The 12,871-nt window shown below is 44.0% G+C and overlaps 3 non-coding genes across 3 annotated transcripts; all 3 read right to left on the bottom strand.

The window, feature by feature from the left end:
- Window positions 1-99: 99 nt before the first annotated feature.
- Window positions 100-263, bottom strand: LOC134952156 (U1 spliceosomal RNA). The gene has a single exon (XR_010184740.1). It is a non-coding gene; the product is annotated as a U1 spliceosomal RNA (small nuclear RNA).
- A 670-nt stretch (window positions 264-933) lies between these two features.
- LOC134952278 (U1 spliceosomal RNA) lies at window positions 934-1,096 on the bottom strand. The gene has a single exon (XR_010184838.1). It is a non-coding gene; the product is annotated as a U1 spliceosomal RNA (small nuclear RNA).
- A 152-nt stretch (window positions 1,097-1,248) lies between these two features.
- On the bottom strand, window positions 1,249-1,412 carry LOC134950879 (U1 spliceosomal RNA). The gene has a single exon (XR_010183720.1). It is a non-coding gene; the product is annotated as a U1 spliceosomal RNA (small nuclear RNA).
- Between the last annotated feature and the right edge of the window lie 11,459 nt (window positions 1,413-12,871).

Genomic DNA, 12,871 nt, shown 5'->3' with positions numbered 1-12,871 from the left:
AAGGAGATCCAACTGAGTCAGCACAAGGGAACTCTCGAAAGAAGAACAAGGCTAGAGGAAGATCTCAGACAAATAAATCTGACTTTTACCAGAGCTGACCAGAGGAAAGCACAAACACAGTCCCCCACTACCACAAATAATGAAGTCGAGTTTCCCACATTTGGGGAAATCACAGGGGTCAGCATACCCAGAATGCAATGAATGAACCTCACCCTGGGATAACAGTCTTCATTACCATGATATCTCCTATGGAAAATAAGTATGATTTGGGATAGGGCTGGGGAGGGCCGCTGCTCAGGCACATCTCTGTCAAGTAAAGGAGATTCAACTGAGGCAGCACAAGGGAACTCTCATCTGGGGACAACAACTGCAGGGAGAACACATATTTTCAGATGAACATGGGAGGGCAGAAGGCTGCCTAATACTGAAGCACCCCCAAACAACAAACCAAATGCAACAACTAGTGCAAGCATTCCTGGGGGAAGGCCTGCAGCAGATGGATTTGCATATGGTGATGTCATCCAAGCAGTGGGTCAAAGTTGGCTTCAACCCTCGTCTGCATATGAAAAGAAAAAAGGGATGTGCAGGGCATGGCGGCCTTTTGCGGCGCTTGGATGACCCCTAATTCACATTAAACACCTCCACCCTCCTTCGGTGTGGGGCTCATGTTGGCTATGCCCCAGCCCCTGAAGCATTCAAGCTGATTTCTTGCAGCAGCTGGGCACTGTAACAGCTCCAGAGCTGCTCTGTAAAGCATGTAAAAGGGTGTGGGCCCTGCAGCACTACCTGTAGTTTGCATTGACGTTGGAAGGCACAAAGTAAGCAGACAGGAGAGGTCATAATAGTGCGCAAGGGCATAGAAGGGAGCGGCTCAAGAAAAGAGAAGTGGAAACAGACAGCAAACTAGGCTGGAGAGAGACCTGAGACAAAGAGATCTGAATTATACGAGAGCCGACCAGGGGAAACACAAATTATGCAGTCAAGTTTCCCACATTTGGGGAAATCGCAAGAGCAGCACACCCAGAGTGCAATGGGTGAGCCTTGCCCTGGGAGAAGCACCTTCATGATCATAGTATCTCACCTGGCAGGTAAGTAGGAGTTGGGCTAGAGCTGGGTAGGGTCGCTGCTCGGGCACTTCTCTGTCAAGTGAAGGAGATCCAACTGAGTCAGCACAAGGGAACTCTCGAAAGAAGAACAAGGCTAGAGGAAGATCTGAGACAAAGAAATCTGACTTTTACCAGAGCTGACCAGAGGAAAGCACAGACACAGTCCCCCACTACCACAAATAATGCAGTCAAGTTTCCCACATTTGGGGAAATCACAGGGGTCAGCATACCCAGAATGCAATGAATGAACCTCACCCTGGGAGAACAATCTTCATGACCATGGTATCTCCTATGCAAAATAAGTATGATTTAGGATAGGGCTGGGGAGGGCCGCTGCTCAGGCACATCTCTGTCAAGTAAAGAAGATTCAACTGAGGCAGCACAAGGGAACTCTCATCTGGGGACAACAACTGCAGGGAGAACACATATTTTCAGATGAACATGGGAGGGCAGAAGGCTGCCTAATACTGAAGCACCCCCAAACAACAAACCAAATGCAACAACTAGTGCAAGCATTCCTGGGGGAAGGCCTGCAGCAGATGGATTTGCATATGGTGATGTCATCCAAGCAGTGGGTCAAAGTTGGCTTCAACCCTCGTCTGCATATGAAAAGAGAAAAGGGGCGTGCAGGGCATGGCGGCCTTTTGCGGTGCTTGGATGACCCCTAGTTCGCATTAAACACCTCCACCCTCCTTCGGTGTGGGGCTCATGTTGGCTATGCCCCAGCCCCTGAAGCATTCAAGCTGATTTCTTGCAGAAGCTGGGCACTGTAACAGCTCCAGAGCTGCTCTGTATGGCAAGTAAAAGGGTGTGGGCCCTGCAGCACTACCTGTAGTTCGCATTGTGCGTTGGAAGGCACAAAGTAAGCAGATGGGAGAAGTCAGGATAGTGCGCTAGGGCATAGAAGGGAGCGGCTCAAGAAAAGAGAAGTGGAAACAGACAGCAAACTAGGCTGGAGAGCTCTTCTGTCTATATTTTGCAAACCTGCTCTTGTCCTCTCCAGCTGCTCCATGTAGATTTGACGTCTGGCAAGGTGCATAACCCACTGACAAGCAGGCACACTCCTGCATGAGTTTTCTCTCTCACTAGCTGGATGATACACAATCATTTGCATGTGCTCCACCTCCGACACACCACCCACCCAACCACCCAGTGACCAGAGCCACCCACAAGCCAACTGGCTCCGTGATTTAATTTGCACAGTGTAGTCATCCAGGCAGCATGTCCTTCTCAATGGAAGGATCTCTGGTTCCATGGAATCTTCCACATTGGAATGCTGCGGAATAAAAAGGATTTAAATATTCAGCTTGCTAGCATTCAATGTACCTGCGGCTTGGCTTTAGCACATGGGTCTTCATCCTGTGGCCCTCCAGCTGCTGTGAAACTACACATCCCAGCATGCCCTGCCACAGTTTTGCTATTAAGGTATGTTAAAACTGAGGCAGGGCATGCTGGGATGTGTAGTTCCACAGCAGCTGGAGGGTCGCAGGTTGAAGACCCATGTTCTAGCATGCCTGTTCTATGATGCATGTACCGTGATGTCACAATCAGCTTGAAATGGGGTGTCTAGCAGGCATTTGCCGACAGCCACTTGAGGGAGATGCAGCATATCGGAGGTCTTCGATGCCTTTCCAGCAAATGCACACCACCTGCTGCTGGTCTGGACACAAAACAATGCCCACAATCGAAGTCCCAAAATGCCCAACTACAGGATTCATGTAAGTAGTGAATTTAGGAATGAATTTAGAAGTAGGAAATTAAGTTAGTTCACAAGTGTACATTCAAATTCAGATCTAAAGTCTAGGTAGGCCTCACGTCCTGGCAGCCCCCAGCACTTAAAAATGCCTTGATTAGAGGTAGAGAATTAAATGTAGATAAAAAGTAGACACAAAATAAGACTCCACAGAGCAGTTATCAGGTGTCTTTATCAATTGTTGCATTTAAAAAATCAAGCAATTAGGGAACACAATGTTGCAACAATGTAACCCTATTTGCAAAATAGTACTAAATAAGTTTGTCGATGTAAGACATTTGCAAAGGCGCATCCAAAACACGCTGGAAAATGCAACTGAATCTGTTTTTGGAGGCTAGAATAGGAAATGTGCATCGGTCCTACAAGTACTGAAAGCTCTTCTACCATCTCCCTTTTCTGAAAAGCCATTTAATATATGGTTTCCAGATAGGGGACATATTAGATATTGCCTTTCAAAAGCAGCAAATATCATACCACTTCTATTGCCATCAAAGATAAACATTGATTGTTTTCAGATATTGGATTGAAAAAGCAGTCTTTATTGACATAAAGAAGCAAAAAAACATACATAAACATTACACACATAAGTACTGTGTTGCAGCACAGATAAAACACAATACAAATGCTGTCGGTATAGTACAGTTCAAGAACTACAGCACAGGCCAGCCTACACTATAAATCATGAACTGCACTATACATTTAAACAATACAATAATACAACAGTTAATAAGGCTATGGGTGTGGAGTGTAAGAGGGTGAGGGAATCACAAGCCCGAAGCTTTATTGAAAGACAGACACATATAAAGGGAGGATTAATAAATACAAAGATATCCTTTACTATAGAATGTAATTCAATCCGGTCTTTCAACTCTTCCACAACTTAAAAACGGATAGTGTTTCCAAGCCTTCCATCCTGGAATATCTTCAGTCTCTCGCCAATGAAGAAAACAATCCCTCCAGCAGACTCTTCAACCACGATACAAGATCACAGCCAAAAGGGCGAGAAGCAACTACACTTGCGTTTAACCAAAATAGCTAAAACTTAGTGGAGGAAAGTGCAGTGCACCAAAACATAAGCTGACACAATCATGGAGAATGCGCCAGCATATATGCTCTTCTATCTATATTTTGCAAACCTGCTCTTGTCCCCTCCAGCTGCTCCATGTAGATTTGACGTCTGGCAAGGTGCATAACCCACTGACAAGCAGGCACACTCCTGCATGAGTTTTCACTCTCACTAGCTGGATGATACACATTCATTTGCATGTGCTCCACCTCCGACACACCGCCCACCCAACCACCCAGTCACCAGAGCCACCCACAAGCCAACTGGCTCCGTGATTTAATTTGCACAGTGCAGTCATCCAGGCAGCATGTCCTTCTCAATGGAAGGATCTCTGGTTCCATGGAATCTTCCGCATTGGAATGCTGTGGAACAAAAAGGATTTAAACATTCATCTTGCTAGCATTCAATGTACCTGCGGCTTGGCTCTAGCACATGGGTCTTCATCCTGTGGCCCTCCAGCTGCTGTGAAACTACACATCCCAGCATGCCCTGCTACAGTTTTGCTATTAAGGTATGCTAAAACTGAGGCAGGGCATGCTGGGATGTGTAGTTCCACAGCAGCTGGAGGGTCGCAGGTTGAAGACCCATGTTCTAGCATGCCTGTTCTATGATGCATGTTCCGTGATGTCACAATCAGCTTGGAATGGGGTATCTAGCAGGCATTTGCTGACAGCCACTTGAGGTAGACACACATCAGGAGATGCAGCATATCGGAGGTCTTCGATGCCTTTCCAGCAAATGCACACCACCTGCTGCTGGTCTGGACACAAAACAATGCCCACAATCCAAGTCCCAAAATGCCCAACTACAGGATTCATGTAAGTAGTGAATTTAGGAATGAATTTAGAAGTAGGAAATTAAGTTAGTTCACAAGTACATTCAAATTCAGATCTAAAGTCTAGGTAGGCCTCACGTCCTGGCAGCCCCCAGCATTTAAAAATGCCTTGATTAGAGGTAGGGAATTAAATGTAGATAAGAAGTAGACGCAAAATAAGACTCCACAGAGCAGTTATCAGGTGTCTTTATCAATTGTTGCATTTAAAAAATCAAGCAATTAGGGAACACAATGTTGCAACAATGTAACCCTATTTGCAAAATAGTACTAAATAAGTTTGTCGATGTAAGACATTTGCAAAGGCGCATTTAAAACACACTGGAAAATGCAACTGAATCTGTTTTTGGAGGCTAGAATAGGAAATGTGCATCGGTCCAACAAGTACTGAAAGCTCTTCTACCATCATCCTTTTCTGAAAAGCCATTTAATATATGGTTCCCAGATAGGGGACATATCAGATATTGCCTTTCAAAAGCAGCAAATATCATACCACTTCTATTGCCATCAAAGATAAACATTGATTGTTTTCAGATATTGGATTGAAAAAGCAGTCTTTATTGACATAAAGAAGCAAAAAAACATACATAAACATTACACACATAAGTACTGTGTTGCAGCACAGCCAAAACACAATACAAATGCTGTCGGTATAGTACAGTTCAAGAACTACAGCACAGGCCAGCCTACACTATAAATCATGAACTGCACTATACATTTAAACTATACAATAATACAACAGTTAATAAGGCTATGTGTGTGGAGTGTAAGAGGGTGAGGGAATCACAAGACCGAAGCTTTATTTTAACACAGACACATATAAGGGGAGGGGCAATAAATAGAAAGGTATCCTTTACTATAGAATGTAGTCCAATCCGACCTCTGTGCTCTTCCACAACTGAAAAACGGATAGTGTTCCCAAGCCTTCCATCCTGGAATATCTTTGGTCTTTCGCCAATGAAGAAAACAATCCCTCCCTCCAGCAGACCCTTCAACCACGATACAAGATCACAGCCAAAAGGCCGAGAAGCAACTACACTTGAGCTTAAAAAAAATGGCTAAAACTTATTGGAGGAAAGTGCAGTGCACCAAAACATAAGCTGACACAATCATGGAGAATGTGCCAGCATATATGCTCTTCTATCTATATTTTGCAAACCTGCTCTTGTCCCCTCCAGCTGCTCTATGTAGATTTGACGTCTGGCAAGGTGCATAACCCACTGACAGGCAGGCACACTCCTGCATGAGTTTTCTCTCTCACTAGCTGGATGATACACAATCATTTGCATGTGCTCCACCTCCGACACACCACCCACCCAACCACCCAGTCACCAGAGCCACCCACAAACCAACTGGCTCCGTGATTTAATTTGCACAGTGTAGTCATCCAGGCAGCATGTCCTTCTCAATGGAAGGATCTCTGGTTCCATGGAATCTTCCGCATTGGAATGCTGCGGAACAAAAAGGATTTAAACATTCAGCTTGCTAGCATTCAATGTACCTGCGGCTTGGCTCTAGCACATGGGTCTTCATCCTGTAGCCCTCCAGCTGCTGTGAAACTACACATCCCAGCATGCCCTGCCACAGTTTTGCTATTAAGGTATGCTAAAACTGAGGCAGGGCATGCTGGGATGTGTAGTTCCACAGCAGCTGGAGGGTCGCAGGTTGAAGACCCATGTTCTAGCATGCCTGTTCTATGATGCATGTACCGTGATGTCACAATCAGCTTGGAATGGGGTGTCTAGCAGGCATTTGCTGACAGACACTTGAGGTAGACACACATCAGGAGATGCAGCATATCGGAGGTCTTCGATGCCTTTCCAGCAAATGCACACCACCTGCTGCTGGTCTGGACACAAAACAATGCCCACAATCGAAGTCCCAAAATGCCCAACTACAGGATTCATGTAAGTAGTGAATTTAGGAATGAATTTAGAAGTAGGAAATTAAGTTAGTTCACAAGTACATTCAAATTCAGATCTAAAGTCTAGGTAGGCCTCACGTCCTGGCAGCCCCCAGCATTTAAAAATGCCTTGATTAGAGGTAGGGAATTAAATGTAGATAAGAAGTAGACGCAAAATAAGACTCCACAGAGCAGTTATCAGGTGTCTTTATCAATTGTTGCATTTAAAAAATCAAGCAATTAGGGAACACAATGTTGCAACAATGTAACCCTATTTGCAAAAAAGTACTAAATAAGTTTGTCGATGTAAGACATTTGCAAAGGCGCATTTAAAACACACTGGAAAATGCAACTGAATCTGTTTTTGGAGGCTAGAATAGGAAATGTGCATCGGTCCAACAAGTACTGAAAGCTCTTCTAACATCTTCCTTTTCTGAAAAGCCATTTAATATATGGTTCCCAGATAGGGGACATATCAGATATTGCCTTTCAAAAGCAGCAAATATCATACCACTTCTATTGCCATCAAAGATAAACATTGATTGTTTTCAGATATTGGATTGAAAAAGCAGTCTTTTAATCCAAATAAAAACACAAACACACACAGCGTGACAGTAAAATTATTGAGACAGGCTGTAGCATGTGGGTGCATGTAACCCTATAAAAGTGATGGATTGGGTGACTATTACAATACCCACTGTTGCTGTCTGAAAAATTATGGATTTATAGATTGCTCTGCCGAGACATGTTTTTTTCTAAAATGCACCACAGGTATGGATGGATAGTATACTTGACGACACAGAGGTAGGTAGAGCAGTGGCCTACTGTACCGTACTGCTATATATTATATTATTTATTATTATTATTATCCTTTATTTATATGGCGCCACAAGGGTTCCGCAGTGCCCAATTACAGAGTACATAAACAAATAATCAAACAGGAAAACAGCAACTTACAGTTGACGACAATATAGGACAAGTACAGGGTAAATAAACATAGCTACATCAGCAGATGACACTGGAATAAGTATAAGGTGGCAGAAGACTGCTGGATTTGGTGCAGCTGAAGATTATTAAAGTAAGAAAAGAGTAAGCACATGAGGGAAGAGGGCCCTGCTCGTGAGAGCTTACATTCTAAAAGGGAGGGGTAGACAGACAGGGGTGAGACAGATGGGGTACATAGAGAGCGTGGAACAGAGGTTTAGGATGAGATTTGGCTGGGTTTGGTGAAGAATTGGGTCTTGAGAGCCCGTTTGAAGTTTTGTAGAGAGGTGGAGAGTCTGCGGGGGAGAGGTAGGGAATTCCAGAGAAGTGGTGCAGCACGTGGAAAATCTTGGAGGTAGGAGTGGGAGGAAGTAATCCGTAGGCAGGAGTCGGTGTGCATTAGCAGAGCGAAGAGGACGGGTGGGAGTGTAAAGCGAGATAAGATCAGAGATGTAGATGGGAGAGGAGTGGGTGAGGGCTTTGTAAGCAAGTGTGAGAAGCTTGAAATGGATTCTGAAAGGGAAGGGGAGCCAGTGAAGGACTAGTAAGAGAGGAGAGGTGGACGTAGTGCGTTTGGTGAGGAAAATGAGCCGGGAAGCAGCATTGAAGATAGATTGGAGTGGAGAGAGGTATTTGTCAGGAATGCCAGTCAGGAAGAGATTACAGCAGTCCAGTCTGGAGATGACCAGTGAGTAGATAAGAGTCTTAGTAGCATCCTGGGTCAGAAAGGGTCTGATCCTGGAAATATTTTTTAGATGCAAACGGCAGGTTTGTGAGAGGTGCTGAATGTGTGGTTTGAAGGAGAGGGAGGAGTCAAGGATTACTCCAAGACAGCGCACTTGGGGGGTAGAGGAGATATTAGTGCCATCAATAGATAATGAGATTGTAAGAGGTGAGGTTATGCGGGAGGGAGGGAAGATGATCAGCTCGGTCTTAGACATGTTAAGTTTAAGAAAGAGCTGGGACATCCAGGAAGAGATAGCAGAGAGACAGTTGGAGATACGAGTGAGGAGAGTAGGGGAGAGGTCTGGAGAGGAAAGATAGATTTGAGTGTCATCAGCATAGAGATGATATTGGAAACCAAAAGAACTAATGAGCTTACTTAGTGAGGACGTATAGAGAGAGAAGAGAAGAGGACCAAGGACAGAACCTTGGGGTACCCCTACAGTTAGTGGAAGTGAGGGGGAGGTGGAGTCATGAGAGGAGACAGAGAATGAACGGTCAGAAAGGTAGGACGACAACCAAGAGAGGGCTGTGTTACGCAGACCAATGGAGTGAAGGATTTGCAGTAGGAGAGGATGGTCCACAGTGTCAAAAGCAGCAGAGAGATCAAGTAGAATAAGTAGAGAGTAGTGTCCCTTAGATTTAGCAGCATGGAGGTCATTGCATACTTTTGTAAGGGCAGTTTCAGTGGAGTGGAGAGGACGGAAGCCAGACTGGAATGGGTCAAGCAGTGAGTGTGAGGAAAGAAAGGAAGTAAGGCGGTTGTAGACAATACGCTCAAGGAGTTTGGAGGCAAAAGGGAGGAGAGAGATGGGTCGGTAGTTGGAGAGAGTGTTTGGATCAAGGGTAGGTTTTTTAAGAATAGGAGAGATGAGAGCGTGCTTGAAGGCAGAGGGGACAGTGCCTGATGAGAGGGAGAGATTGAGAAGGTGGGAAAGATGGGAAAAAGCAGAAGAAGAGAGGTGGCAAAGGAGGCGGGAGGGGATTGGGTCAAGTGGGGAGGTGGTGAGGGGACAGGAACGAATGAGGGCCATGACTTCCTCTCCAGATGCATGGGAGAAAGATGACAGAGTTGGTGCGAGGGATGGGGAGGGTTCGTAAGGGTTGGGAGAAGGCTGGTTACTGATAGTCTGGTGTGATGTGATGTCCTGACGTATGGAGTCAATTTTGGATGTGAAGTAAGTGGCAAAGTCAAGAGCAGAGAGTGAGGAAGGGAGACGAGGTGGAGGTGGGCAGAGGAGTGAGTTGAGAGTGGCAAAGAGGCGCCGGGGGTTGGAAGACTGGGAGGAGATGAGGTTCTTGAAGTATGACTGTTTAGCAAGAGAAAGGGCAGCACTGAAGGATGAGAGCATAAGTTTGAAATGGAGGAAGTCTGCCTTAGAGCGTGATTTCCTCCAGTGTCGCTCAGCCGTACGTGAGCATTTTTGCAGATATCTGGTGCATTTGGTGTGCCAGGGTTGAGGTGTTAATTTGTGAGGGTGAATAGTGGTTGGTGGAGCAACAGAGTCAAGAGCAGAAGTAAGGGAAGCATTGTATGTGGAAGTGGCTTGTTCAGGGCATGAGAGAGAGAGAATAGGAGAGAGAAGTGAGTCAAACAGGGAGGAAAGGAATGTGGTGTCAATAGCTTCAATGTTACGCTTAGTGATGGTAGCCTTAGGAGGTAGAGATGGGGAAGTCGAGAGAGATAGGTTGAAGGAGAGCAGGTGGTGATCAGAGAGGGGAAATGGGGAGTTGGAAAAATCAGAAATATCACAGCGGTGAGTGAAGACCAGATCCAGTGAGCTCCCATTCACATGGGAGGGTGAGGAGGTCCACTGGGAGAGACCAAGTGAAGAGGTGAGGTTAAGGAGTTTAGAGGCAGGGGATTGTGTGGGGATGTCAATAGGGATGTTGAAATCGCCTAGGATAATGGTGGGAATGTCAGAAGAGAGGATACAGCATAATGGGCCTGATATGAGTGTGACCAGCGGTGATGTGGAATGCAGTAGGAGGTGCTGTTTAGTAAGCACCACTTCTATATTCACCATGCAGTATATTGTGTGAATATAGAAGTGTTGGCTGTGTTATATATTAGAGTAATTATTGCAGCTCCCAGCTAAAATTGCAACAATGTAATTTAGTGACAAGTTGCAGAGTTTAACCCTTTCTGTGGCTGCTGCACAACCTCTATTCATATCGCTGAATTCAATTAGGGAGATGTTCTCACCCCGCGAGCAAGCGCAGGTATATGCCACACTTATGGTAACATTGGATTTGCAGATATTTTCTTGCAGGGGTGTTTCTAAACAATTTGGCTTCAAATGCGTGCCCCCCGCCACCATTGGCATTAAAAATTGTGCCCCTCCCCCATATATATATATATATAAAAAAAACTATATTTGCGTGAGCGCTCCGGACGGGATGGGGGGCGTGACCTCGCAAAAATGGGTATGGTCTCCATAAAATGGGCGTAGCCTTGCAGGCAAAGACTACCTTACACCCCAGTTCTTGACCCTGCACCAACAGACCTCGGCCACCACAGGGAAAAAAGTACAGTAATTTCCACCATGTTAAGCCCCACACATTAATGCCCTTTGGAACATATTATGTCACTCACCACAATATCTGTGATACACTATGCCCTACAGTAAAGCTTCTAATTACTTTTACAAAAACTGCTCAATGCCAAGAGTTTCACGTGCTGGGTGTCATGCTCATTGCCAGGGGTTTCACTCTCTGGGTGTCATGCTCATTGCCAGGGGGAACGCAGTAGGAGGTGTTATATAGTAAGCACCACTATGGCATAGTATATAGCATTATATATATTGTGAGCACTGGTGATGTTGAGTGCAGTAGAGCTGCTGCTGGGTAATTACAATTGACTACAACCACCAATATATTCTGCTGCACTATATATATGCAAAGCTAATTCTGCTGGGTAATTACAACTGACTACAACCACCAATATATTCTGCTGCACTATATCTATATTTGCAAAGCTAATTCTGCTGGGTAATTACAATTGACTACAACCACCAATATATTCTGCTGCACTATATCTATATATGCAAAGCTAATTCTGCTGAGTAATTACAATTGACTACAACCACCAATATATTCTGCTGCACTATATCTATATATGCAAAGCTAATTCTGCTGGGTAATGCAAATTGAAACATTATTGCATAGTATGTGATTTTGAAGTACTTTTTTAAAGTTTTGAATGATATAGACCCAGTTTAATCTTTGTGGAATGCCTGGTTGTTGTTTTTAAGGTAATTTATTGCCTGGCATTTGAGGGGGTGGGGTGTGGTTACAGATTTCAATTATTGGTTTCACTTGTAATAGTCTTCTACTTAAGTCCAATGGTGTAGGCTGTGCAAAGCCGTTTGGCTGTGCATTTATTGATCTAAGCGTGCATTTTTATCAAAGCGTGATAAAATTGACACATAACAGCAGCGTTCAATCAGCGTTAATTTATCTTCAGCTGATATTGATTGTGAATTGACGTTTCTTCTCTTCTTGTCACCTACAGGTAATTACAATTGACTACAACCACCAATATATTCTGCTGCACTATATCTATATATGCAAAGCTAATTCTGCTGGGTTATGCAAATTTAAACATTATTGCATAGTATGTGATTTTGAAGTACTTTTTTAAAGTTTTGAATGATATAGACCCAGTTTAATCTTTGTGGAATGCCTGGTTGTTGTTTTTACGGTAATTTATTGCCTGGCATTTGAGGGGGTGGGGTGTGGTTACAGATTTCAATTATTGGTTTCACTTGTAATAGTCTTCTACTTAAGTCCAATGGTGTAGGCTGTGCAAAGCCGTTTGGCTGTGCATTTATTGATCTAAGCGTGCATTTTTATCAAAGCGTGATAAAATTGACACATAACAGCAGTGTTCAATCAGCATTAATTTATCTTCAGCTGATATCGATTGTGAATTGACGTTTCTTCTCTTCTTGTCACCTACAGGTAATTACAATTGACTACAACCACCAATATATTCTGCTGCACTATATCTATATATGCAAAGCTAATTCTGCTGGGTAATGCAAATTGAAACATTATTGCATAGTATGTGATTTTGAAGTACTTTTTTAAAGTTTTGAATGATATAGACCCAGTTTAATCTTTGTGGAATGCCTGGTTGTTGTTTTTAAGGTAATTTATTGCCTGGCATTTGAGGGGGTGGGGTGTGGTTACAGATTTCAATTATTGGTTTCACTTGTAATAGTCTTCTACTTAAGTCCAATGGTGTAGGCTGTGCAAAGCCGTTTGGCTGTGCATTTATTGATCTAAGCGTGCATTTTTATCAAAGCGTGATAAAATTGACACATAACAGCAGCGTTCAATCAGCGTTAATTTATCTTCAGCTGATATTGATTGTGAATTGACGTTTCTTCTCTTCTTGTCACCTACAGGTAATTACAATTGACTACAACCACCAATATATTCTGCTGCACTATATCTATATATGCAAAGCTAATTCTGCTGGGTTATGCAAATTTAAACA

Source organism: Pseudophryne corroboree, chromosome 8 (assembly GCF_028390025.1).
Source record: "Pseudophryne corroboree isolate aPseCor3 chromosome 8, aPseCor3.hap2, whole genome shotgun sequence".
In the NCBI taxonomy this organism is placed as follows: Eukaryota; Metazoa; Chordata; class Amphibia; order Anura; family Myobatrachidae; genus Pseudophryne; species Pseudophryne corroboree.
Note: the sequence above shows the minus strand (reverse complement) of the source record. Positions and strands in the feature narration are given on the sequence as shown.